Raw genomic sequence first — 24830 nt, forward strand, 5'->3', positions numbered from 1 at the left:
CCCACCCCTCCCCACCTATTTTTTTGTCAGTATGGATGGAGAAGGAAATGGCAACCCACTCCAGTATTCTTGCCTGGAGAATCCCATGGACAGAGGAGCTTGGTAGGCTACAGTCCATGGGTCGCAAAGAGTCGGACACGACTGATCGACTTCACTTGTCAGTATGGAAATCTCTGCAGACCTTTGCAAATCCTGAAGCAGAGCTTGAGAAGAGGAGGATGTTGGAACTTGTCTTGAGGGCAAGAGGAGGTAAGGTCAAGGTTTGTTTTCTGAAAGAAGGAGCCAGCTCAGAAGGAGATTTTGAAGATAGAGGCAGGAGTCACTCTGGGGACTCAGGACCCAGGTATCACATGGTAGATGGCCAACACAGAGGAGGAGGAGGAGGAGCTAGCTGGAGGGAAGAAAGCAAGAAGATCAGAGCTGTTGTCAGAATTGAAGGGGAATCCTAGGGTTCCTTCCATAGGAAATATCCAGAATAGGTGGGGCTTCCCCTGTGGCTCAGTGGTAAAGAATCCACCTGCCGATGCAGGAGATATGGGTTTGATCCCTGGGTCAGGAAGATCCCCTGAAGGAGGGCATGGCAACCCACTGTAGTATTCTTACCTGAAGAATCCCATGGACAGAAGAGCCTGTGGGCTACAATCATGGGGTTGCAAAGAGTCGGACCTGACTGAAGTGACAGAGCATGCACATATCCAGAGAAGGTGAATCTGCAGAGACAGAAAGCAGGTTACTGGTTGCCAGGCCCTGGGGGAGGGGTAGAATGGGGTGAGCTGCTGAATGGGTCCAGGATTTCTTTCTTGGGAGACAGAATTGTTTTGGAACTGGACAGAGGTGCTGGTTGCACAATATTGTGAATGTACTAAATGTCACCGAGTTGAACATTTTTAATGGTTAATTCAAAGTTATGTAAATTTTACCTCAATTAAAAAAAAATTGGAAGGGGACAAGTGGGAATGATGCAAAGTAGGTCACATCCGGTGACCAGGATTCTCTGGCCCCTGCTTGCTCCCTGTTATGTAACAGCTTTATTGTCAGCATCTCCCAACAGCTGATGGCAATTTGTTTACTAGAAAGTAAGACAGGGCTGTGAGATTCCATCCTGTCTAGTACGGGAGCAGCGCCTGGCACATGGTGGTACTCGGTAGATGTTGGAATGAATGAAAGAATGGTAGCCTGGATGGATGGGGTGGAAGGTCAGACAGGCTCTGGATGTAGAGTGTGGTAGGGGCTGCTGGTTTGGAATCTGGCTGAGGATAACTGGAAATGGAGCTGAGGATAAAAACCTGGGTTCCTGTTGGTAAAAGGTGGCCTGCAGGAGATGAGGGTGTGAAGGCACCTGTAACAAATGCTTTTCCTGGTAGTGCTGAGTGCAGAGGAGCAGGCAGCCGATTAGGTTGAGTTTGCTGCTACAAGGGGTGGGGTGATTACAATGGAAAGACCAGGAATTGGGGGAAGAGAGGGCATTGGTGGTAATAGTTCAGGGAGGTAAGGGATTCTGGAGAGGTCAGCTCTGGACATGGAGAAAATGGAAGCAAATGATCCCCGAACTCGGAGACATGAAGAGCAGGTCATTGGTGTTGGGAGTGGAGACCTGGACAGCTGACCCGAGCTAGAGGTAAGGGTGTGGCTCAGGTGGAGTGAAGGTGACAGCCATTGAAGGCCTCCAAGTGGTCACAGTATTGCTGGGGCAGTCATTTCCCAAATTTGGTACTCGGGATAACCCATAAGGATATGGGAAGAAAAGATGAAAACTTTAACTTGTATTTTTTAAATTAATTTATTTTAATTGGAGGTTAATTACTTTACAATATTGTAGTGGGTTTTGCCATACATTGACATGAATCAGCGATGGGTGTACATGTGTTCCCCATCCTGAACCCCCCTCCCATCTCCCTCCCCATCCCATCCCTCTGGGTCATCCCAGTGCACCAGCCCTGAGCACCCTGTCTCATGCATCAAACCTGGACTGGCGATCTGTTTCACATATGATAATATACATGTTTCAATGCTATTCTCTCAAATCATCCCACCCTCTCCCTCTCCCACAGAGTCCAAAAGACTGTTCTATGTATCTGTGTCTCTTTTGCTGTCCCACATATAGGGTCATCATTACCATCTTTCTAAATTCCATATATATGCGTTAGTATACTCTACTGGTGTTTTTCTTTCCGGCTTACTTCGCTCTGTATAATAAGTTCCAGTTTCATCCACCTCATTAGAACTGATTCAAATGTATTCTTTTTAATGGCTGAGTAATATTCCATTGTGTATATGTACCACAGCTTTCCTATCCATTCGTCTGCTGATGGACATCTAGGTTGCTTCCATGTCCTGGCTATAATAAACAGTGCTGCGATGAACATTGGGGTGCACGTGTCTCTTTCAATTCTGGTTTCTTCAGTGTGTATGCCCAGCAGTGGGATTGCTGGGTCGTATGGCAGTTCTATTTCCAGTTTTTTAAGGAATCTCCACACTGTTCTCCATAGTGGTTGTACTAGTTTGCATTCCCACTAACAGTGAAAGAGTGTTCCCTTTTCTCCACACCCTCTCTAGCATTTATTGTTTGTATACTTTTGAATTGCAGCCATTCTGACTGACATGAGATGGTACCTCATTGTGGTTTTGATTTGCATTTCTCTGATAATGAGTGATGTTGAGCATCTTTTCATGTGTTTGTTAGCCATCTGTATGTCTTCTTTGGAGAAATGTCTGTTTAGTTCTTTGGCCCATTTTTTGATTGGGTCATTTATTTTTCTGGAATTCAGCTGCAGGAGCTGCTTGTATATTTTTGAAATTAATTCTTTGTAAGTTACTTCATTTGCTATTATTTTCTCCCATTCTGAAGGCTGTCTTTTCACCTTGCTTATAGTTTCCTTTGTTGTGCAAAAGCTTTTAAATTTAATTAGGTCCCATTTGTTTAGGTTTGCTTTTATTTCCATTACTCTGGGAGGTGGGTCATAGAGGATCCTGCTATGATTTATGTCAGAGAGTGTTTTGCCTATGTTCTCCTCTAGGAGTTTTATAGTTTCTGGTCTTACATTTAGATCTTTAATCCATTTTGAGTATTTTTGTGTATGGTGTTAGAAAGTGTTCTAGTTTTTCTTTTACAAGTGGTTGACCAGTTTTCCCAGCACTATTTGTTAAAGAGATAGTCTTTTCTCCATTGTATGTTCTTGCCTCCTTTGTTAAAGATAAGATGTCCATAGGTGCATGGATTTATCTCTGGGCTTTCTATTTTGTTCCATTGATCTATATTTCTGTCTTTGTGCCAGTACCATACTGTCTTGATGACTATAGCTTTGTAGTATAGCCTGAAGTCAGTTAGATTGATTCCTCCAGTTCCATTCTTCTTTCTCAAGATTGCTTTGGCTATTCGAGGCTTTTTGTATTTCCATACAAATTGTGAGATTATTTGTTCTAGTTCTGTGAAAAATACCATTGGTAGCTTGATAGGGATTGCATTGAATCTACAAGATTGCTTTGGGTAGTATACTCGTTTTCACTATATTGATTCTTCCAATCCATGAATTTGGTATATTTCTTCATCTATTTGTGTCATCTGATTTCTTTCATCAGTGTTTTATAGTTTTCTATATATAGGTCTTTTGTTTTTTTAGGTAGATTTATTCCTAAGTATTTTATTCTTTTCTTTGCAGTGGTGAATGAAATTGTTTCCTTAATTTCTCTGTTTTCTCATTGTTAGTGTATAGGAATGCAAGGGATTTCTGTGTGTTAATTTTATATCCTGAAGCTTTACTATATTCATTGATTAGCTCTAGTAATTCTCTGGTGGAGTCTTTAGGGTTTTCTATGTAGAGGATCATGTCATCTGCAAACAGCAAGAGTTTTACTTCTTCTTTTCCAATCTGGATTCCTTTTATTTCTTTTTCTTCTCTGATTGGTGTGGCCAAAACTTCCAAAACTATGTTGAATGGTAGTGGTGAGAGTGGACACCCTTGTCTTGTTCCTGACTTTAGGGGAAATGCTTTCAATTTTTCACGACTGAGGATAATGTTTGCTGTGGGTTTGTCATATATATAGCTTTTATTATGTTGAGGTATGTTCCTTCTATTCCTGCTTTCTGGAAGGTTGTTTTTTTTTTTTTTAATCATAAATGGATGTTGAATTTTGTCAAAGGCTTTCTTGGCGTCTATTGAGATAATCATATGGTTTTTATCTTTCAATTTGTTAATGTGGTGTATTACATTGATTGATTTGCGGATATTGAAGAATCCTTGCATCCCTGGGATAAAGCCCACTTGGTCATGATGTATGATGTTTTTAATATGTTGTTGGATTCTGTTTGCTGCTGCTGCTGCTGCTGCTGCTGCTAAGTCGCTTCAGTCATGTCCGACTCTGTGCAACCCCATAGACGGCAGCCCACCAGGCTCCCCCATCCCTGGGATTCTCCAGGCAAGAACACTGGAATGGGTTGCCATTTCCTTCTCCAATGCATGAAAGTGAAAAGTGAAAGTGAAGTCGCTCAGTCGTGTCCGACTCTTTGCGACCCCATGGACTGAAGCCTACCAGGCTCCTCCGTCCATGGGATTTTCCAGACAAGAGTACTGGAGTGGGGTGCCATTGCCTTCTCCGTCTGTTTGCTAGGATTTTGTTAAGGATTTTTGCATCTGTGTTCATCAGTGATACTGGCCTGCAGTTTTCTTTTTTTGTAGCATCTTTGTCGGGTTTTGGTATTAGGGTGATGGTGGCCTCATAGAATGAGTTTGGAAGTTTACCTTCCTCTGCAATTTTCTGGAAGAGTTTGAGTAGGATAGGTGTTAGCTCTTCTCTAAATTTTTGGTAGAATTCAGCTGTGAAGCTGTCTGGACCTGGGCTTTTGTTTGCTGGAAGATTTCTGATTAGTTTCGATTTCCATGCTTGTGATGGGTCTGTTAAGATTTTCTATTTCTTTCTGTTTCAGTTTTGGAAAGTTATACTTTTCTAAGAATTTGTCCATTTCTTCCAAGTTGTCCATTTTATTGGCATATAATTGCTGATAGTAGTCTCTTATGATCCTTTGTATTTCTGTGTTGTCTGTTGTGATCTCTCCATTTTCATTTCTAATTTTGTTGATTTGATTCTTCTCCCTTTGTTTCTTGATGAGTCTGGCTAATGGTTTGTCAATTTTATTTATCTTCTCAAAGAACCAGCTTTTGGCTTTGTTGATTTTTGCTGTGGTCTCTTTTGTTTCTTTTGCATTTATTTCTGCCCTAGTTTTTATGATTTCTTACCTTCTACTAACTCTGGGTTTCTTCATTTCTTCCTTTTCTAGTTGCTTTAGGTGTAGAGTTAGATTATTTATTTGACTTTTCTCTTGTTTCTTGAGGTAAGCCTGTATTGCTATGAACCTTCCTCTTAGCACTGCTTTTACAATGTCCCATAGGTTTTGGGTTGTTGTGTTTTAATTTTCATTCATTTCTATGCATATTTTGATTTCTTCTTTTTGATTTCTTCTGTGATTTGTTGGTTATTCAGAAGCATGTTGTTTAGCCTCCATATGTTGGAATTTTTAATAGTTTTTTTCTGTAGTTGACATATAAACTTACTGTATTGTGATCAGAAAAGATTCTTGGAATGATTTCAACTTTTTTGAATTTACCAAGGCTTGATTTATGGCCCAGGATGTGATCTATCCTGGAGAAGGTTCCGTGTGCACTTGAGAAAAAGGTGAAATTCATTGTTTTTGGGTGAAATGTCCTATAGATATCAATTAGGTCTAACTGGTCCATTGTATCATTTAAAGTTTGTGTTTCCTTGTTAATTTTCTGTTTAGTTGATCTATCCATAGATGTGAGTGGGATATTAAAGTCTCCCACTATTATTGTGTTATTGTTAATTTTCCCTTTCATACTTGTTAGCATTTGCCTTACATACTGTGGTGTTCCTATGTTGGGTGCATATATATTTATATTTGGTATATCTTCTTCTTGGATTGATCATTATGATCAATTGATCATTGATCACAATGTGATCATAATGATCACATTGATCATTATGTAGTGTCCTTCTTTGTCTCTTTTCGCAGCCTTTATTTCACAGTCTATTTTATTTGATATGAGTGTTGCTATTCATGCTTACTTTTGGTCTCCATTTGCATGAAATATCTTTTTTAAGCCCTTTGCTTTCAGTCTATGTGTCCCTTGTTTTGAGGTGAGTCTCTTGTAGACAGCATATATAGGGGTCTTGTTTTTGTATCCATTCAGCCAGTCTTTGTCTTTTGGTTGGGGCATTCAACCCATTTACATTTAAGGTAATTATTGATAAGTATGATCCTGTTGCCTTTTACTTTGTTGTTTTGGATTTGAGTTTATATACCTTTTCTGTGTTTCCTGTCTAGAGAAAATCCTTTAGTATTTGTTGAAGAGCTGGTTTGGTGATGCTGAATTCTCTTAAGCTTTTGCTTGTCTGTAAAGCTTTTGATTTCTCCTTCATATTTGAATGAGATCCTTGCTGGGTACAGTAATCTGGGTTGTAGCTTTTTCTGTTGCATCACTTTAAGTGTGTCCTGCCATTCCCTTCTGGCCTGAAGAGTTTCTGTTGAAAGATGAGCTGTTATCCTAATGGGAATCCCCTTGTGTGTTATTTGTTGTTTTTCCCTTGCTGCTTTTATATTTGTTTTTTGTAATTTGATTAATACGTTTCTTGGGGTGTTTCATCTTGGGTTTATCCTTTTTGGGACTCTTTGGGTTTCTTGGACTTGGGTGACAATTTCCTTCCCCGTTTTAGGGAAGTTTTCAAGTATTATCTCCTCAAGTATTTTCTCATGGTGTTTCTTTTTGTATTCTTCTGGGACTCCTATGATTTGAATGTTTGGGCGTTTGACATTGTCCCAGAGGTTTCTGAGGTTGTCCTCATTTCTTTTAATTCTTTTTTCTTTTTTCCTCTTCTGCTTCATTTATCTCCACCATTCTATCTTCTACCTCACTTATCCTATCTTCTGCCTCCGTTATTCTACTGTTGGTTCCCTCCAGAGTGTTTTTGATCTCATTTATTGCATTATTCATTATTGATTGACTCTTTTTTATTTCTTCTAGGTCCTTGTTAAACATTTCTTGCATCTTCTCAATCCTTGTCTCCAGGCTATTTATCTGTAACTCCATTTTGTTTTCAAGATTTTGGATCAGTTTTACAGTCATTATTCTGAATTCTTTTTCAGGTAGACTCCCTGTCTCCTCCTTTTTTGTTTGGTTTGGTGGGCATTTATCATGTTCCTTTACCTGCTGTGTATTTCTCTGCCTTTTCATCTTGTTTAGATTGCTGTTTTGGGGGTGGCCTTTCTGTATTCTGGCAGTTTGTGTGTGGTTCCTCTTTATTGTGGCAGTTCCTCCCTGTGGGTGGGGTTGGACGAGTGGATTGTCAAGGTTTCCTGGTTAGGGTAGCTTGCATCAGTGTTCTGGTGGGTGGAGCTGGATTTCTTCTCTCTGGATGTCTGTGGGTTTGGTGTGACTTTGGGCAGCCTGTATATTACAGCTCAGGGCTATATTCCTGCATTTCTGGAGAATTTGTGTGATGTCTTGCTCTGGAACTTGTTGGCTCATGGGTGGAGCTTGGTTTCAGTGTAGGTATGGAGGCTTTTGGATGAGCTCTTATCGATTAATGTTCCCTGGAGTCAGGAGTTCTCTGGTGTTCTCAGCTTTTGGACTTAAGCCTCCTGCTTCTGGTTTTCAGTCTTATTCTTACAGGAGTCTCAAGACTTCTCCATCCATACAGCACTCCTTTCGAAGACAATGGGCTGCCTTTCTGGGTGCCTGGTGTCCTCTGCCAGTGTTCAGAGGTTGTTTTGTGGAATTTGCTCAGCGTTCAAATATTCTTTCCGTGAATTTGTTGGGGGGAGAAAGTGGTCTCCCCATCCTGTTCCTCCGCCGTCTAAGGACCATCCACTTTAACTTGTATTTTTCCCTTGAAAATTAAGGATTTATGTTTTAGTTATATTTACATGTTTCTTATTTTTAAGTAAATAAATTAGGGGTGCATGCTCATTTTTACTAATGGAATGTGTGGTCAAAATGGTTGTAAGGAATTTATTTACAAAAGATAAACAGACTCACAGAATTCAAAAACAAATTTATGGTTACCAAAGGGGAAAGGTTGGGGGAGGGATAAATTAGGAGTTTGGGATTAACAGATCAGTCTCTCAGTCGTGTCCAATACTTTGCAACCCCATGATCTGTCAGGCTTCCCTGTCCATCACCAAGTCCTGGAACTTGCTCAAACTCATGTCCATTGAGTTGGTGATGCCATCCAACCATCTCATCCTCTGTTGTCCATTTCTCCTCCTGCCTTCAATCTTTCCCAGCATCAGGGTCTTTTCTAATGACTTGGCTCTTTGCATCAGGTGGCCAAAGTATTGGAGCTTCAGCATCAGTCCTTCCAATGAATATTCAGGACTGATTTCCTTTAGGATTGACTGGTTTGATCTCCTTGCAGTCCAAAGGACTTTCAAGAGTCTTCTCCAACACTACAGTTCAAAAGCATCAATTCTTCAGCACTCAGCTTTCTTTATAGTCCAACTCTCACATCCATACATGACTACTGGAAAAACCATAGCTTTGATTAGACGGACCTTTGGATTAACAGATGTACCCTACTGTCTATGTCTGTGTATCTGTGGGATTAACACATACACACTCCTATATTATAAAATAGATAATCAACGAGGACCTACAGTATAGCACAGGGAACTATACTCAATATTCTATAATAACCTACTTGTGAAAATAATCTGAAAAATAATGAATATATGTTTGTATATGTATAGGGGCTTCCCTGGTAGCTCAGATGGTAAAGAATCTGCCTGCGGTGCAGGAGACCTGGGTATGTATAACTTAATCACTTTGCTCTGTACAACATTGTAAATCAGCTATATGCTAAAATAAAATAAAATAGTTGCGATAGTGACTGGTTTGGGAGGTTCACAGACCTGGGATGACATCTTTGGGAGTAATGTCACATGGGAGAGCAGGTCATATGACTTGCTGAAGGAGAAGCCCTGTGTCTCCTGTCTCTCTCACCATTGCCTGGTTAGCCAGATATGGGTATTTTCCAGAAAGGGCATAAAATTTCTGTGGAGTCACTGGCTTTGTGCAAACCCATTATGCACTGTGGATTACCTTTTAAAATTAATCACCAGCAATTTGCTGGATATTCCTTGTAATACCTGAGTACCAATCAACATCAGTTGTTTCTGGAATCCATCCCCAACCCCCCCTTTTTTTTTTGAGTTGGACCTTTCCCCCCTTTTCTTCTGATTTCATGAATATTCATTGTTGTTCCCCCTCCTCCCAAGAGACTATGACCTAGGAGCAGATTTTTTAAGAACCTGGATAATGTTTTCCTAAACCTGGGAATTTGAGCTGAAATAACTCAAGATTTGAGGAGTCAGGGGAAGAGAAAGTGGGGTCCTGGGTCTAGGCAATCTTTCTTCCAATTCTGACTGCTGTTATGAGCTCTGTGCTTCTGAGCAAAGTCGCTTACCCTCTCTGACAACTGATTTTATTTTAAAATCAGAGAGGTGATTTTCTATCTGATAAGGTTATGGGAAAGATCAGAGGACTTAATGACACTTGTGGAAGCCCCTTAAACTTGCTAGGGCTCAATAAATGCCAGTTTTTTCTCTTCCTGGAACCCCCTCACCACACCGCCAGTCTCCTGTATCTTTCTGCCCTGGTGGAGGAGCCAGATAAGAACAAAGGGTGAATCGCTGACTTCCTATTAAGCTGGTTTAAAGGTATCGTTAACATTGCTGTTCTTTGCCTTGTGATCTCTTTCGTGGGTTTCTTTCCCCAGCCTCTATACTGTCTCAAGGAGAGTTTGGGGCATCCTGAGTTTTCTTAAGGTGTTTAATGTTGAAAGAACTCCTTAATTATGAGGCTCCCTCACCTCATGAAATGCCTTCTTGAGGAACTGATTTCACAGGAAGCAGAAAACAAAAAATGCAAACACCCTTCCGCCACATCTCCCCCCCACCCCCACCGCCCACTGCCACCCCAATTTCAGATATTAAGTCAAAGGAAATGAGTTTGGAGAGCATTGTAAATAATGTTTGAGTAGGGTTGTTTCAAAAGCTGTTTTGTAGTTACAGAACAGGAACCTTCTTATCTGAAAATGATGACAATGTTTGTGGCCTGGGGACCCTCCCCAAGCTGTTTTGTTGTTACAGACGCTAGGCTTGCTGGGTGCCTGTCTTAGAAGCTGGGTTTCTCTTATCTCTGGGTACTACTTGCTTGGACAGTCTGTATCCTGGGTCTGACTATGACCCAGGTTTTATTAATCAGAGTGCTATATACTTTGAGAATGTAAGGATGGAAGAGGCTTTAACAGTCATTCTTCAGAAAAATATGGATATGAAGAAAAAATAGGCCTTTGAATTACTCAGCTGTCTGTTGTTAGGATACTAGGTGTGGTAGTCCCTCCCCATCCCAGGAGAATATTTTTAAATATTTTATTGTTTAGATGAAAATAACTACCTTTTAATTTAAAACTGGAGTGTCAACATAGATGCTGATGTATTGGGGGGCTTTCTTTTCCTTTTCCTTTTTCCTTCCTGAGAGAGTGATTTTATAATATCAAGCTCTGTTGTGAAACTCCTTATTCTTTTATTTCTGTGTTACAAGGTGGGATAGTAGTCAGCGTGGATATGGGCATTAGGGCTATTTCAGGAAAAGAGCCCAGCGCTGTGCCTGCAGTGTAACAGTCACTCAATACATGGTAAATTCCATTTTAAATTCAGATGAAAGGGGAAAAAAAGCATTCAGATTCTATGTAGGCAGCACAGCACAGTATGAAAAAGAACCTATTGATTAAACTCTTAGAAAGTTTCCAAAAACCTCCTTTTAAGTCCCAAGATATTGGCACTCCTGTGATGGATGTCTTGAGGCAGATAAAACAGTGGAGGCTTTTGAGTGGAAGGAACAGGGATCCTTTCACGTGAAGTGATACTTGAAAAATACTGCTGTAATTAAAACATACAGTGTAGTTAGTTTTCAGGAAATGTACATTTTTCATGTCTTGAAGGAGCCTTACAGAGTTACTTTAAAAAAATGGCTGGTTGTGGACGGAGGACAGCTTCTACTGGAAATTAGCACATGATAAAGTTAAAGTTAATCTTAAAGGAAATCAACCTGAAGATTCACTAGAAGGACTAATGCTGAAGCTCCAATACTTTGTCCACCTAATGTGATGAGCTGACTCATTGGAGAGAAATGCTGGGAAAGACTGAGGGCAGGAGAAGGGGATGACAGAGGATGAGATGGTGGGATGACATCACCGACGCAATGGACATGTTGTTGTTCAGTCGCTCCGTTGTGTCCGACTCTTTGTGGCCCCATGAGCTGCAGCACACCAGGACTTCCTGTCCTTCACTGTCTTCTGGAGTTTGCTCAAAATTTGAAGCCTGGCATGCTGCAGTTCTTGGGGTCACAAAGAATCAGACATGATTTAGTGGCCGAACAACAAAGTTAAAGTTGTTTTTTTCCTTGTCCTTCTGTTTGAGATCTTATACCTTATAGTGTAAGATCATATTCCATAGCTTATTGTGGTAATATTTATGCTGGTGTGACCTGTCCTCCTCCCTCAGTACCTGGGAATCGGTGAGCTTGAATGGGAAAAAAAATCCATCTTTATGTACAATGAATTCTAACTGAAGTTTGGCATTTTCTTCCATTATGAACCTAGGCAGCAAATCAAAGTAGTGTTAAAAGGATCCTGATTTTGTCGTCATATGTCTGTACTGAATTATAGCTGTGCAGAAACCACCAGATGTTATACACACACATCACTACTTCAAAATAATGCTAGATCCCAGAGCTATTTTTCCATCTTATTACTTGGTGTATTAATAAAGAAACACTGATATATTACTGTATCACAGTTTTAACACATAGTGACGATGAAATCTAAGTATCCTTTGTTTTGAAATGTTTTGTGTTTTATGTATTTAAAAACATCATATGGAGGAGACTTCTAGAAGCATCACCTCATTGCCCTGGGGTCTGAGGCATACAAAAGGTTAAGCTCCTCCTCTTTGTGATTTAAATTTTATACCAAGGAACTGGGACTAACAGAGTGACTCTCAACCCTGGCTGCCTATATGAATTACCTGGGAGCTTCAAGTATTGCTGGTGCCTGGGTGGTGTGGTATGGTGTGGTGTGTGTGTGTGTGTGTGTGTGTGTGTGTGTGTGTGTGTGCGTGCGCGCGCGCGCGCACTCAGTCGTATCCAACTCTTCATGACTCTGTCCGTGGGATGAATACTGGAGGGAGTTGCCATTTCCTTCTCCAGGGGATCTTCTTGACCCAGGGATCTAACCCACATCTCTTGAGTTTTCCTGCATTGCCAGGTGGATTCTTTACCACAGAGCCACCTGGAAAGCCCCACCTGAGTCTTAATGCCAGACTACCAGACTAATTAAATTAGAACTTATGGACATGAGGCCTGTGATCCCAGTGTGTTGCTGCTGCTGCTGCTAAGTCACAGCGGTCGTGCGTGTCCGACTCTGTGTGACCCCAGAGACGGCAGCCCACCAGGCTCCTCTGTCCCTGGGATTCTCCAGCCAGAATACTGGAGTGGGTTGCCATTTCCTTCTCCATTGCAGAAAAGTGAAACGTGAAAGTGAAGTCACTCAGTCGTGTCCAACTCTTCATGACCCCATGGACTGTAACCTACCAGGCTCCTCCGCCCATGGGATTTTCCAGGCAGGAGTACTGGAGTGGAGTGCCATTGCCTTCTCCCTCTGTCTCCTTTCTGATTCTTTAATTAGAACTTCATTTTCATGCTTACGGTAGAAAATTCAAACTGTACAAAGAGCACAACTCACTCACCTTCCTAGATATAAATGTTGCCGACAATTTTTTTGCATAATTAATCCTTGCAGACACACACATCCACACATACACCCCAGTGGGATTATACTGTACATGTTACCCCATGCAGATATACTATACAAGTTATTTCACATAGCTTTCAAAACTAATTTCTGAGCTAAATTGGTCCTTGAGATTAAATTCCTTTTCTTTGCTGTTTTTGATTTGCCTTCAACTAGGGAGCCTGATCCCTCTAGGCACAATTCAGGAGTAGGTGGAAGACTGGATTCTTATTTCCCTCTTTTTTTTTTTTTTTAATTTATTTTATTTTTAAACTTTACATAATTGTATTAGTTTTGCCAAATATCAAAATGAATCCACCACAGGTATACATGTGTTCCCCATCCTGAACCCTCCTCTCTCCTCCCTCCCCATACCATCCCTCTGGGTCGTCCCAGTGCACCAACCCCAAGCATCCAGTATCGTGCATCAAACCTGGACTGGCATCTCGTTTCATACATGATATTTTACATGTTTCAATGCCATTCTCCCAAATCTTCCCACCCTCTCCCTCTCCCATAGAGTCCATAAGACTGTTCTATACATCAGTGTCTCTTTTGCTGTCTTGTATTTCCCTCTTTTAAGAACTAGTGGGATGGACAGGAAAGAACAGCATTGGGGTCAGGCCTATCTGGGGTGTGGGCCTTGGGGCAAGCCACTTATCCTTGCAGACTTCTCTGAATCTGTTTGCTCAGATGGGGACTATGAAGGCTTCCTCTCAGGGCTGCTGTGAAATCTGTGCAATGTTGGTGACAGGTAGCTATTATCAAGGGAGGCTTCCCAGGTAACTCAAATGGTAAAGAATCTGCCTGAAGTGTAGCCAGCTATTATCAGGATTCTCTTTGCAAATTGTATTCCCCAAAGGAGCTTGATGTAGTCCTTGGTCCTCTCAGAGTTCTTTTTTCAATTAGTACACAGAAAACAAGAGGTAAGTTTAAAAAAAAAAATCCCTGTGCAACCACTGCAGACAGTCTAGAGGCCCTGAACCCACATTTTGGGATTGCTATCATCTGGCTGGTTTAGGAGTTGAGTCCAAGGCCACACTGATGATGAGTTAGCCTTATCCCTTCTCAGGAAAGTACTTAGACCAGATTAACATATTCTTAGAAATGGACAACTGCCCCCCCTACCCCAGCTTATTGACTTTGTATTTCATCTCACTTGCAGAAGCAGTTATGTTTAGGGTGAGAGCCAGTATTAGATCATGTGACCAGAAACAGAATTCACCGCAGATGGTGTGAATGAAGACTAATGAAAGGAGGAGTTACAGAGGCGTTAGCCAGGTACTGTGAGGCACGCAAGGATGGACAACAGTGGGAAGCCAGTGTGTCTGCTAGTCGTGAGGGGGATGGGAGAAAGTAGACTTATTGGAGCCCAGTGGAATCTGGAACTGGAGAGGAGCATTCAAGTAGAATCTACCTCCAAGATGGTGGCATCCAAGAAGCGATGGAGCTGGGAAGAGATACCTTGCCCTGTCTCTTCTATTTTCCAGTCTACTGCTGGGCACAACCATTGGGAAACCAGCAGGCAGTGGAGCCCTGGTGATGTAATCCACAGGTGCCAGCTGGTCAGGGCACAGGCTAGGGCTGGGACTGTTTGGAGGTGGCCACAGAAAATAACCAGAAAAGCGGCACACACAGTGGCTGTTAGACATCAGTAAGTGAATGAAGTGCTCGCCAGTGGGCTGAGCACCTAAATGGAGCCCAGTACATGGTGTTCCCTTCCCCTGGCATCTTAGGATTTAGATGGCAGCTTGTTCAACCTGTCTTAAACACCAGAAAGGTTATTCAGGGAGACAGAAAAGGAGGGAGACCTTCACCTATTAAAAAGCAAACCCTCAAATCAAGATCTGTCATATTTTTCTGAGCTCTGGCTCTCTTGCTGTCTGTGTAGAGAAGCTATCAATGTTTGTTGCTCCCTAGTTCATGACTGCCTAGTTGAGAAGATGTCAATTTGGAAACACCCTCATATCTTTCTCCTGACACCCATGCCTGGAGATCTCCAGTAGTAGATTTCATCTCTGGCAGCTAGGACTGGTGCCCAGTCAGCCTCACCAGCCATTCTGCAGGTCAGCCTCTCAGAACTCAAGAGAAGATCCAGCTGCTTCCATCTTTAGAGCCTCCCAGTGTATTTGAAAAGTGGGAAAATGCGTATTAGGATTAACACCACCCTAGAGAATCTTAAATGTTGTATGTAAGAACTACATGTTTTTAACACAAGAAAACATAATATGACCTAATCATGCTTTCCACGAGATAATTAGAGGAGTTACAAAATGATGGAGAGAGCGCACACTCTGGGTGGTGTGATCTGGTAATAGGATATCTGTTCAAAGTTACATGATGAATGACTTCCACTTCAGCCCCATCGCTGTATCTCTGTGAGGCTCTGTGACTCAGTGGGAGAAAGTGCCAGATGTCTGGGCCTGAGGCTGTTGTGACTTGGGCTTTTGCCAAATTTAACCCCCATCCCTCCAGGTTCTATGTGCTTTGACTCACCTTCCCTCTATGCCTTCCGAGACCTAGATTTGGAAAGAATGTCTGTGTTTTGCATAATTGTCAGGCTGATAAAACATAAGGGAGACTTGCAGGAACTTCTCATGGAGCAAGGTGGACTAGCTCACCATCATGGGGACACCTCATCTTTCTGTCTCCAGATGCTGACTTTTGTAGATCACGGCTAGTCCATAGAAACTTCACCAAAGGAAAACAAAGGAAGAAAATGTAAAAATTAATGTCTTTTTTATTTTTTTAAATAATAAGTGTTTGTTGAAAGATTTAGGGGCCAGAGACTTGGGCTGGTGAGCATGGTGAACTCTGTTTTATCTCCCAAGTTACACATAGACATGATTGAGACTATCATGGTTTTAAAAGAAAAGTTGGGGGACTTCCCTAGTGGTCCAGTGTTTAATATTTTGCCTTCCAATGCAGGGGTTGCAGGTTTGAACCCTGGTCAGGGAACTAAGATCCCACATGCCTCACAGCCCCAAAATCAAAACATAAAACAGAAGAAGCAATGTTGTAACAAATTCAGTAAAGACTTGAAAGATGATCCATATAAAAAGAATCTTGAAAAAAAATTAATAAAAGTTGGGATCAGTCTCAGACTTCAGCCGTCCATAGGGCAGTAGTTTACCTATTTCAGTTGTATAAGAAAGGACTGAAGGAGCTTATTAAAAAGGGAGATCTCAGCCCCTGCAACCCTGTCCCAAGACACGGGGTCCACCTTTATAGCCAACACCCCAGGTGGTTCAAGAAGCACAGTTTAGGAAACACTTCCACATTTCTTAAGTTTTTATTTTCTTCTAGTCTTATTGAGATACATACAGATACATGGGCTTCCCTTGTGGCTCAGCTGGTAAAGAATCTGCCCACAATGTGGGAGACCTGGGTTCAATCTCTGGGTTGGAAAGATCCCCTAGAGAAGGGAAAGGTTACCTACTCCAGTATTCTGGCCTGGAGTGACTGTAGCCTGCCAGGCTTCTCTGTCCATGGAATCACAAGAGTTGGACACGGCTTAGTGACTAAGCCACCACCACCATATAGTCCTTGGAGTTGCAAAGAGTCGAACACAACTGAACAACTTTGTTTCACATACAGATATATACTTATACAGCACTGTATAAGTTTCAGTTGTACAGCATAATGATTTACATTCACCATGAAGTGATGAGCACAATCAGTTTCGTGAACATCCATCATCTCATATAGATACATTAAACAAATGGAAACATTTTTTCCTCGTGAGGTGAACTCTTAGGATTTACTGTCTTAACAACTTCTGAATATAACGTAACAAGTATAACAGCAATGTTAATTGTATTTCTCATGCTGTATGCTACATTCCTAGTACTTACTTAGCTGATAGCTGGAAGTTTGTACCTTTTAACTATCTGCCTCCTATTTCCCAAACCCCACCTGTGCTTCCCCTTAAGCCATTTTTGAGGTACTGATGCTTAATCTGGAGATCTTTGGTCTTTTTTTTTTTTTTAATCAGAATTGTAAAAATCTTCTGGACCTTCTTCCAGACTGTATTTTTTCATTTTGCTTTTTTGACCCCTGCACTTCAGGCAGCCTGTCATTGGCAGGACAGATGCATCAGAAGTAAATTCCCTGGAGGCAGTCCAGCAGTCCTGCTGTCTTATGGGAGGAAGTTCTGTCTTGCTTGAAAACAAAGAAATAAAACCATCCCTTGAATTCAGTGGTCTGTCTGAAGAGGTTGGAAAAATAATCCAATGGTGTCTATTGGTTTCAAGCCTGTGTTGTTATTAATCCTGTTACAAATAATAATGCTTTCCATTTACAGGCCCGCTGTCTCGGAGGAATTTTGTGTATCTGGTACTAGGCCCTGCTGGGTGATTAAGCCACTCATTCGGCATCTTACAGGCCACTGGAGGACCATCAACTCCGAGATCATGGCTGTACTTCCCCTAGAGCTCCCTGCGTGGTGCTTTAACCGATGCTTATGTTTCCTTGGGAAGGGAGGCTCCTCAGGGCCTCATGCTGTGGAGGCTCAGGCCCAGAGAGATGGGGTGCTCTTTCCCATCCTGTCTCTTTATGTTTCCTACATCATTAGAAGTCTGTTGGCCCCTTCAACTGGAGCAAGGGCAGGGCTGTAGCTTTCTCTCTCTCTCACTTTTTTGTTGTTGTTGTTGACAGATGATATTTTATTTATTTTCAATGAATTAATTTTGACTGCACTGGGTCTCCATTGCTGTGTGTGGGCTTTCTCTAGTTGAGGCACAGGACTGGGGGTAATCTCTTGTTGCGGAGCATGGGCTCTAGGCCCTTGGACCTCAGGAGTTGTGGCTCCTGGACTTAGTTGCTCTGAGACATGCGGAATCTTCCCAGACCAGAGACTGAAACAATGTCTGCACTGGCGGGTGGATTCTTAACCACTGAACCACCGGGAAGTCCACTTTCTCTCTCTCTTTTTTTTTTTGGCCAAGTCCCCTACCAGGGATTGAGCCCCCTACCAGGGGCTTCCAATGCCCCCCTGCACTGGAAGCATGGAGTCTTAACCACTGGACCACCAGGGGAGTCCCTGTAGCTCTTTTTAAGATTCACTGTCATCTAGGGGAAAAGATACAAGAGCCCTACAAAACAAGAGGCAGTTAGTTTCATGCTTTTGTCAACAAGAGCAAGATGTAGCATTTTTCACTTTCCAGGTTTCACAGTTTCAATGTATAAGACAGAGACATTGCAGCTCAATAAGGCAGGCAGTGCTAAGAAGAGTATGGGACAGAAGAATGGTGGGTGGGGAATGGTTGCCAGAGAGGCTTCAGAAGGACAGCTTGCCCACTTCTGTAGCCTTCAAAGACAAAGATCTTCAGAACTCTGAAATCCAAGGGGCCTTTTCACAACTATAGTAAGTGAGGCTGTGACTGATTTATATAAGGAAATGGTCCCCACTCTCTCCTATCGAGGCCCCGCCTCTCCTGTTGAGGTCCACCACGCTCCACAGCTGGCCCATCTGTGAGTTAGAGGGCTGAAGCCAGGCTCATCATGGGGAAATGGCAGCCCCGCGGCTTCCAGACCCGCAGAAGACAGGAAGCGTAGCAGCTCTGGTGGCTGGTGGGGTTCCCCACTGCCAACACAGCTCTCAGTCTGTGGTTTTGGGTCTCAGGCTCTGTCAGATGATTCAATGAAGCCTCACACCCCTGCTTACCCTTTTAAAGTCAGGTCACTCCGACCACACCCCTCGGACTGTAAATGGAACCCAAGGAAATGGATGAATACTGTCTTCCCCAAGACCCATACCATTTCATCAAGCCGTAGACAGGACTTTTCTGGAAATGTCAGCCACCCTGAGGGATGGGCTGTCGTACTTTCCCTGATGAACTACGAGGCAGTCAAGGAAGTTAAGGGAAACTCTGTTCACTCAGATGCTTGCAGAAAGCCTCTATCTCCAGGTTTGAACCTGTTCCTTGTTGATGTGGTCCTGTTGCTGTTGGTGACCTTTCCTGATGGCAAATGACATCCATGCTGAACAAGCAACAGACTTTTTCCTCAGAATGCTAAAGTTTGAGATACAAGTGAACTTATTTAGAACACAGAAACAGACTCACAGATACACAGTTATCAAAGGTGGGTGAAGGGCTAAATTAGGGGTTTGGGATTAACATATACACACTAAAATAGAAACAGCAAGTCCTGTTTAGCACAGGGAACTATATTCAATATCTTATAAACTACAGTGGAAAAGAATATGAAAAAATATGCATAAATGAATCACCTTGCTGTACACCAGAAACTAACACAACATAGTAAATCAACTATTTGTTTAGTCACTAAGTCGTGGCCGACTCTTTGAGACCCCATGGACTGTCGCCCCGCCAGACTCCTCTGTCCATGAGATTTCCCAGGCAAGAAAACTGGAGAATTTGCCATTTCCTTCTCTGGGGGATCTTCTTGACCCAGGGATCGAACCCAAGTCTCCTGTGTCTCCTGCATCAGCAGGCAGATTCTTACTGCTGTGCCACCCATAAAAAAATTTAAAGAGTGACAGTGGCTCCAGTTGAAGAAGCCAAGTTCTATTTCTGTCACAGTGACAACCTTGTGTTTTGGGTTTATCTCCCAGGACAGGGAGCCCTCTCAGCTCTTATGGGTTAGGATGCATTGACTTTTGTTCAGAAGCTTGAGAACTAGGCAAGCAACCCCTGGGAGAGACCACTTTTTCTCTGCACCCAGATATTTCTCTTGATGAACATCTTTTCTCCCACTACCCAGGCCCAGACATGCTATTTTTTCCTGGGAAGATGCAGTGGCCCCTGCATCTGTCTTTTCTTCCCTATCTATACAGCATCTTCCACAAGCTTTTGAAATGCAAACCATATCACTGCCATCTGTCTTCTACCACTGAGAGGCCTTGTCTCAAGATGATCCAGAGCTTGGATTCTGAAGTTGGTCCTGTGTGTGCTCAATCACTTCAGTCATGTCCAACTCTGTGAAACTCTGAACTGTAGCCCACCAGTCTCCACTGTCCATGGGGTTCTTCAGAAAAGAATACTGGAGTGGGTTGCCATGTCCTCCTTGAGGGATCTTCCCCATTCAGGGATCAAACCCGTGTCTCCAGTGTTTTCTGCATTGCAGGAGGATTCTTTACCACTGAGCCACCAGGGAAGCCTGAAGTTGGTCCTACTGGATTCTAATCCTTCACTAGCTGGGTGACGTGGGGCAACTTACATTCTGTCCTCATCTGCAAAATGGAGATGATGATGCTAACAGAACCTACTCATGAGTTGTTGTAAGGGTTATCTTTTTACATGGAACACTTAGACCACAACTGAATAAATTGTTTATTGTCAATGTTCCACCTAAAATTCATGGATCTTTCAAGTCTAGACTCCAACGCACACACCTAACCAAGCCTCTGAGGTGCAGCAGGATACAAGGCTGGACAGCTTCTCTTATTTCCCAAGGACTCCTCCTGCTTCCTTCTCTGTTTTCTGCCCACCCTGGCTTCTCTCAGCATCTCCAAAGCACCATTCTTTCTCCTGCTGCAGGGCCTTTGCACAAGCTTTTCTCTATATTGTGAATGTTTGCCTCCTTCCCTCTTTGCCTGGCCGACTCCTGCTCCTCCTCTATGTCTTAGTGTAAGTGTCTTTTCCTCAGGGAGGCCTCCCTTGACCACTGAGGTGAGAAGAGAACCCTGTCATTCTGTGTTATGGCACTCCCATTTCTTTCTTTCACAGTGTTTGCCAGTTTATAGTTTCTGTTCATCTATAGGTTTGCTTGACTGATGCCTTCAAGCTCTCCTCCCTTGTGTCTGTGTGTGTTAGTCTCTCGGTCGTGTCCAACTCTTTGTGACTCCATGGACTGTAACCCTTTAGGCTCTTCCATCCATGGGATTTTCCTGGCAAGAATACTTGAGTGGGTTGCCGTTTCCTTCTCTAGGAGATCTTTTCAACCCAGGGATTGTACCGGGCCTCCCATATTGCAGGCAGACTCTTTACCATCAAAGCCACCAGGGAGGCTCTCTTCTCTTGAAGCCAAGGATGGTCCTTAGCACGTGACACAGGCCTGGCCTGCCCTGGCTTACACTGCTTCGTAATATGTGATGAATGAATACTGCTGCCCCAGCCAGGCTGTGACCTCCTGCTCTGGGCCTGCAGTTGGTGTATGACATCGTGTTTGCCTGCAGACAGAGAATTTTGCAAACACGCCTAAGTTATATAAGTCGGCCATGGAGGGTCGCAGGGGTTATAGAGTTTAGTGGTTCTCAAGCTATCAGGCATCAGAAACACCAGCAGGGCTTGTTAACATGCTGATTGTTGGGTCCAGTCCCCCAGTGTTTGATTCCCTAGGCCTGAAATGTGACCTGAGAACTTGCATTTCTAACAAGCTCCCAGGTGAGGGTGCTGGTTTGAGAATCACTAAGAGAGATGTGTAGATAGCAAAATAGTCCCTGCCACAGTGTTCTGAGACCTGTAAATCATGGAATGCTGCCAAAGAAGGAAAGACTGAGGAAGAATGAACAAGGTGGCTTGTTGTGGGCAGTTCAGCTGAGTTTGCACTGGTTCCTGTTTCACTTGTGTGTCGTGTGTGAGTTTGTTAATGACTTCACAGTGGGAAAAGTTCTTCTTTCTGCTTTTTTGGACTGAAGTGGTAGAATCTCAGGGCTAAAAGGTGGGAGGTACAGGATCCCCCAGGAAATGAATTTTTTTTTTTAAATTGAAATATAATTGCTTTGGGGGAGGAATGTTTTCAAGGAGCTCATTATAATCATATAAAGGCCCCAGGGCAAGGATCCTGGAGGTCTGATGGAAGTTGGATTCAGGAGAGTCATTGGTGGCAGCTCCTTCTGCTGCCCAATCCTCTAAGAAAGCTCTTTGTAAGGGACTCTCTAGGGGGCCCCTTGGGTTTCTATTTGCTGCCTGAGAATCATAGTTAACTAGTGGCCCTAGACAGGTAGGTTTGTCTGGAGGCCTGATCCCCTCCTTTCCCATCACAGCCACCATATTTTCATGATTTCAGGAGGCTCTCATGGGCCCTGGCAGCTTCTCATCCCTCGGTGTCCAGGAGGGAGATGGGGTTGCTGGACTGTCTTTGGAGTCAGACACCCCCAGCTTTGCTGCTGCTTCTAGTAGCAAGCCTCTGGGTAACTTGCTTCTCCAAACGGGAATAATGGTATCCAGGAGAGCTTATGGTATAGGGATCAAGTTGAAAAGCCAAACAGTGGCATCAAGTTGAAAGGCCTTGCTAGTGTTCACTGTTACGACCATGAGTCAGTGACTGGATCTTATTAAGCCTTAGCATCCTCGTTTATCACATGGCGATTAGAATGGTACTCACCTCACAGGGTTCTCGGGAGATAAAATATTTGTGACAATTGGTGGAATCCAAGGCAAGTCTGTAGTTTCGTTAATGGTGTTGTGCTGATGTTAATTTTTTGGTTTTGACAAATGTTTCACGATTGTCTAAGAGGTTGGCATATTCAGGAAGCTGGGTGAACAGATAGATACAGGGACTCTGTACAATCTTTGAAACTTTTCAGTGAGTTGAAAATTATTCCAAAATGAAAAGTTTTTTTTTTTTTTAAATGTTGGTGAAGTAATTAGGGTGCTTGTGATTTAGTTAGCCCTCAGTACATGATAGGGGGCTTCTCAGGCGGCTCAGTGGTAAAGAGTCCACCTGCCAATGCAGGAAACTCAGGTTCAATCCCTGGGTTAGGAAGATCCCCTGGAGAAGGAAGTGGCAACCCACTGCAGTATTCTTGCCTTGGAAATCCCATGGACGGAGGAGCCTGGCAGGCTACAATCCATGGAGTCACAGAAGAGTGTTGGACACAACTTAGTGCCTAAACAACACACGGTGGCCATTACCATCACTACAAGGACAGCTGCAGTTACTACTTCTGACACCCTGCAGGGGCATAACCCATGTGTGTGTCTAGCTGACCACTCGACAGATGGTATGCTAGTTTTCTACTGCTGCTGCAACAAGTTGATACAAACTTGGTGACTTAATACTGATTCGTTAGAGTCCTGGAGACCAGTAGAGGTTTCACCTGGCTAAAATCAAGGTGTCAACAGGATTGCATTATTTCTGGAAGGGGAGACTCTGTTTCCTGGACTTGCCCAGCTTCTAGAGGATCTTGACACTCCCTCCATCTTCAAAACAAGTGATCACGTTACTGTGACTTCTGCTTCTGGGATTCCACACCTCTCTGATTCTGACTCTCCTGCTGCTGTTTTATAAGAACACTTTTTATAAAACCTTGGGCCCATCTGAATAATCCAGGCTAGTCTTCCCATCTCAAGATCCTTAACTGCATTATATCAGCAAAGTCCCTTTTGCCATGTAAAGCAACATTGCCAAGTTCTCACAGTTGGGACAAGGACATGATCATGGGCCGATACTTTGCCCACCGCAAGTGCTAAGTCATCTTCTCCTTTCTTCATCTGCCTGTGTTCTTCTTCCCCTTTACAGCCTGTAGATGGGAGGGCCCTGCTGTTTGATTGCCTTGGGTGGAGCTTGTGCCCATAGGACTTGAGAGGGCAGCAGTCAGCTACTTTCCTTGGAGGCCTGAGCTCTATGTGAGGGAGAGTTCACATTGAGGTTCGAAGTCTAGCAGGTGTGCGTGATGTGCAACTGGGTGCCATGTTACTGAGGTAACGGACTTTGAATCTTCAGTTTTGGGCTTGGTGCTTTGGGTACCCAAAAGGTGACACCAGCTTTCCCTTGGTTAGCAACTGTGCTAACGTACTAACTGTTGAGTCTGAAGGTAATTACATCTCATCCCTTACAAACACTGACTGTGGGTCATGGATGTTACTGGGTGCCATACTCCCTTAGTTCTTTGTTCAAGGCTTTATTTTCACCCCTTCTTTTTCCTCTTTACCTGCCTGTGTGTGCATGCTTAATCACTCAGTCGTGTCCAACTCTTTTGTGACCCATGGACTATAGCCTGCCAGGCTCCTCTGTCCACAGGATCTCACAGGCAATAATACTGGAGCAGGTTGCCATTTCCTTCTCTAGGGGATCTTCCAGACCCAGGGATAGAACCTGCATCTCCTGCATTAGCAGGCAAATTCTTTACCACTGAGCCATGTGGGAAGCCCCTTTAGCTGACCATCTCTGTCTAAATTCAGACTCTTGAATGTGGCAGCCACTGGCCACATGTAGCTGTTTGAGCCCTTGAAGTGCCGCTAATCTGAACTGAGATATGCTGTAAATACACACTGACATTTAGAGACTTAGTACGAAGCAAAGAATGTAGATTTCATTAATGATGTCGAGATGCTGATTATATGTTTTACAATAATATTTTAGCTATATTGGGTTAAATAAATGGCATTGAAATGAATTTCACCTGTTTCTTTTTACTTTTCAATGTGGCTACTAGAACATTTATTTAAAATACATGTGTAGCTTGCATTCGGAGAAGGCAATGGCACCCCACTCCAGTACTCTTGCCTGGAAAATCCCATGGGTGGAGGAGCCTGGTAGGCTGCAGTCCATGGGGTCGCTAAGAGTCGGACATGACTGAGTGACTTCACTTTCCCTTTTCACTTTCATGCATTGGAGAAGGAAATGGCAACCCACTCCAGTGTTCTTGCCTGGAGAATCCCAGGGACAGGGGAGCCTGGTGGGCTGCCGTCTATGGGGTCGCACAGAGTCAGACAGGACTGAAGCGACTTAGCAGCAGCAGCTTGCATTGTTTTCCTTTTGGTGAGTGCTGGTCTAAATCCGTGTGTGTGTGTGTGTCCCTGTTATTCCTGTCACTGTGACAAGTAAAAGGCATCTCTCCTTCCTTCCTTTGTCTTTCTTTCCTTTCTCTCTCCCTCTTTCTCTCTCTCTCTCGCCCCCCTCCCCCCTTCTCTTCACTATTTTTACAATGAGCCTGCTAAATGAATCTTTGGGAATGTTACATCCTTTCAAGCATGATGAGGTTGCTCAGTAGAAAAGGCAACGAGTGCTTTATCCTGGGCCACAAAGCTAGGAAGTCATTCACTGTCTCCCATCTT

General features: G+C 43.2%; 1 protein-coding gene across 4 annotated transcripts in view; it reads left to right on the top strand.

Annotated features, from left to right (window-relative positions):
• Window positions 1-24830, top strand: part of MGAT5 (mannosyl (alpha-1,6-)-glycoprotein beta-1,6-N-acetyl-glucosaminyltransferase) — a 397064-nt gene that overhangs the window by 23429 nt on the left and 348805 nt on the right. Inside the window, exon 1 of one of the 4 annotated variants that reach the window (XM_010853632.1) lies at window positions 8834-9730. The exons of the other annotated variants lie outside the window; for them this stretch is intronic. The gene's annotated coding sequence lies outside the window, so the exon portion shown is untranslated. Of the gene's footprint in view, window positions 1-8833; window positions 9731-24830 lie in introns of those variants that run through there. 4 annotated transcript variants of the gene reach the window in all.

Source organism: Bison bison, unplaced genomic scaffold (assembly GCF_000754665.1).
Source record: "Bison bison bison isolate TAMUID 2011002044 unplaced genomic scaffold, Bison_UMD1.0 scf7180017864330, whole genome shotgun sequence".
NCBI lineage: Eukaryota > Metazoa > Chordata > Mammalia > Artiodactyla > Bovidae > Bison > Bison bison.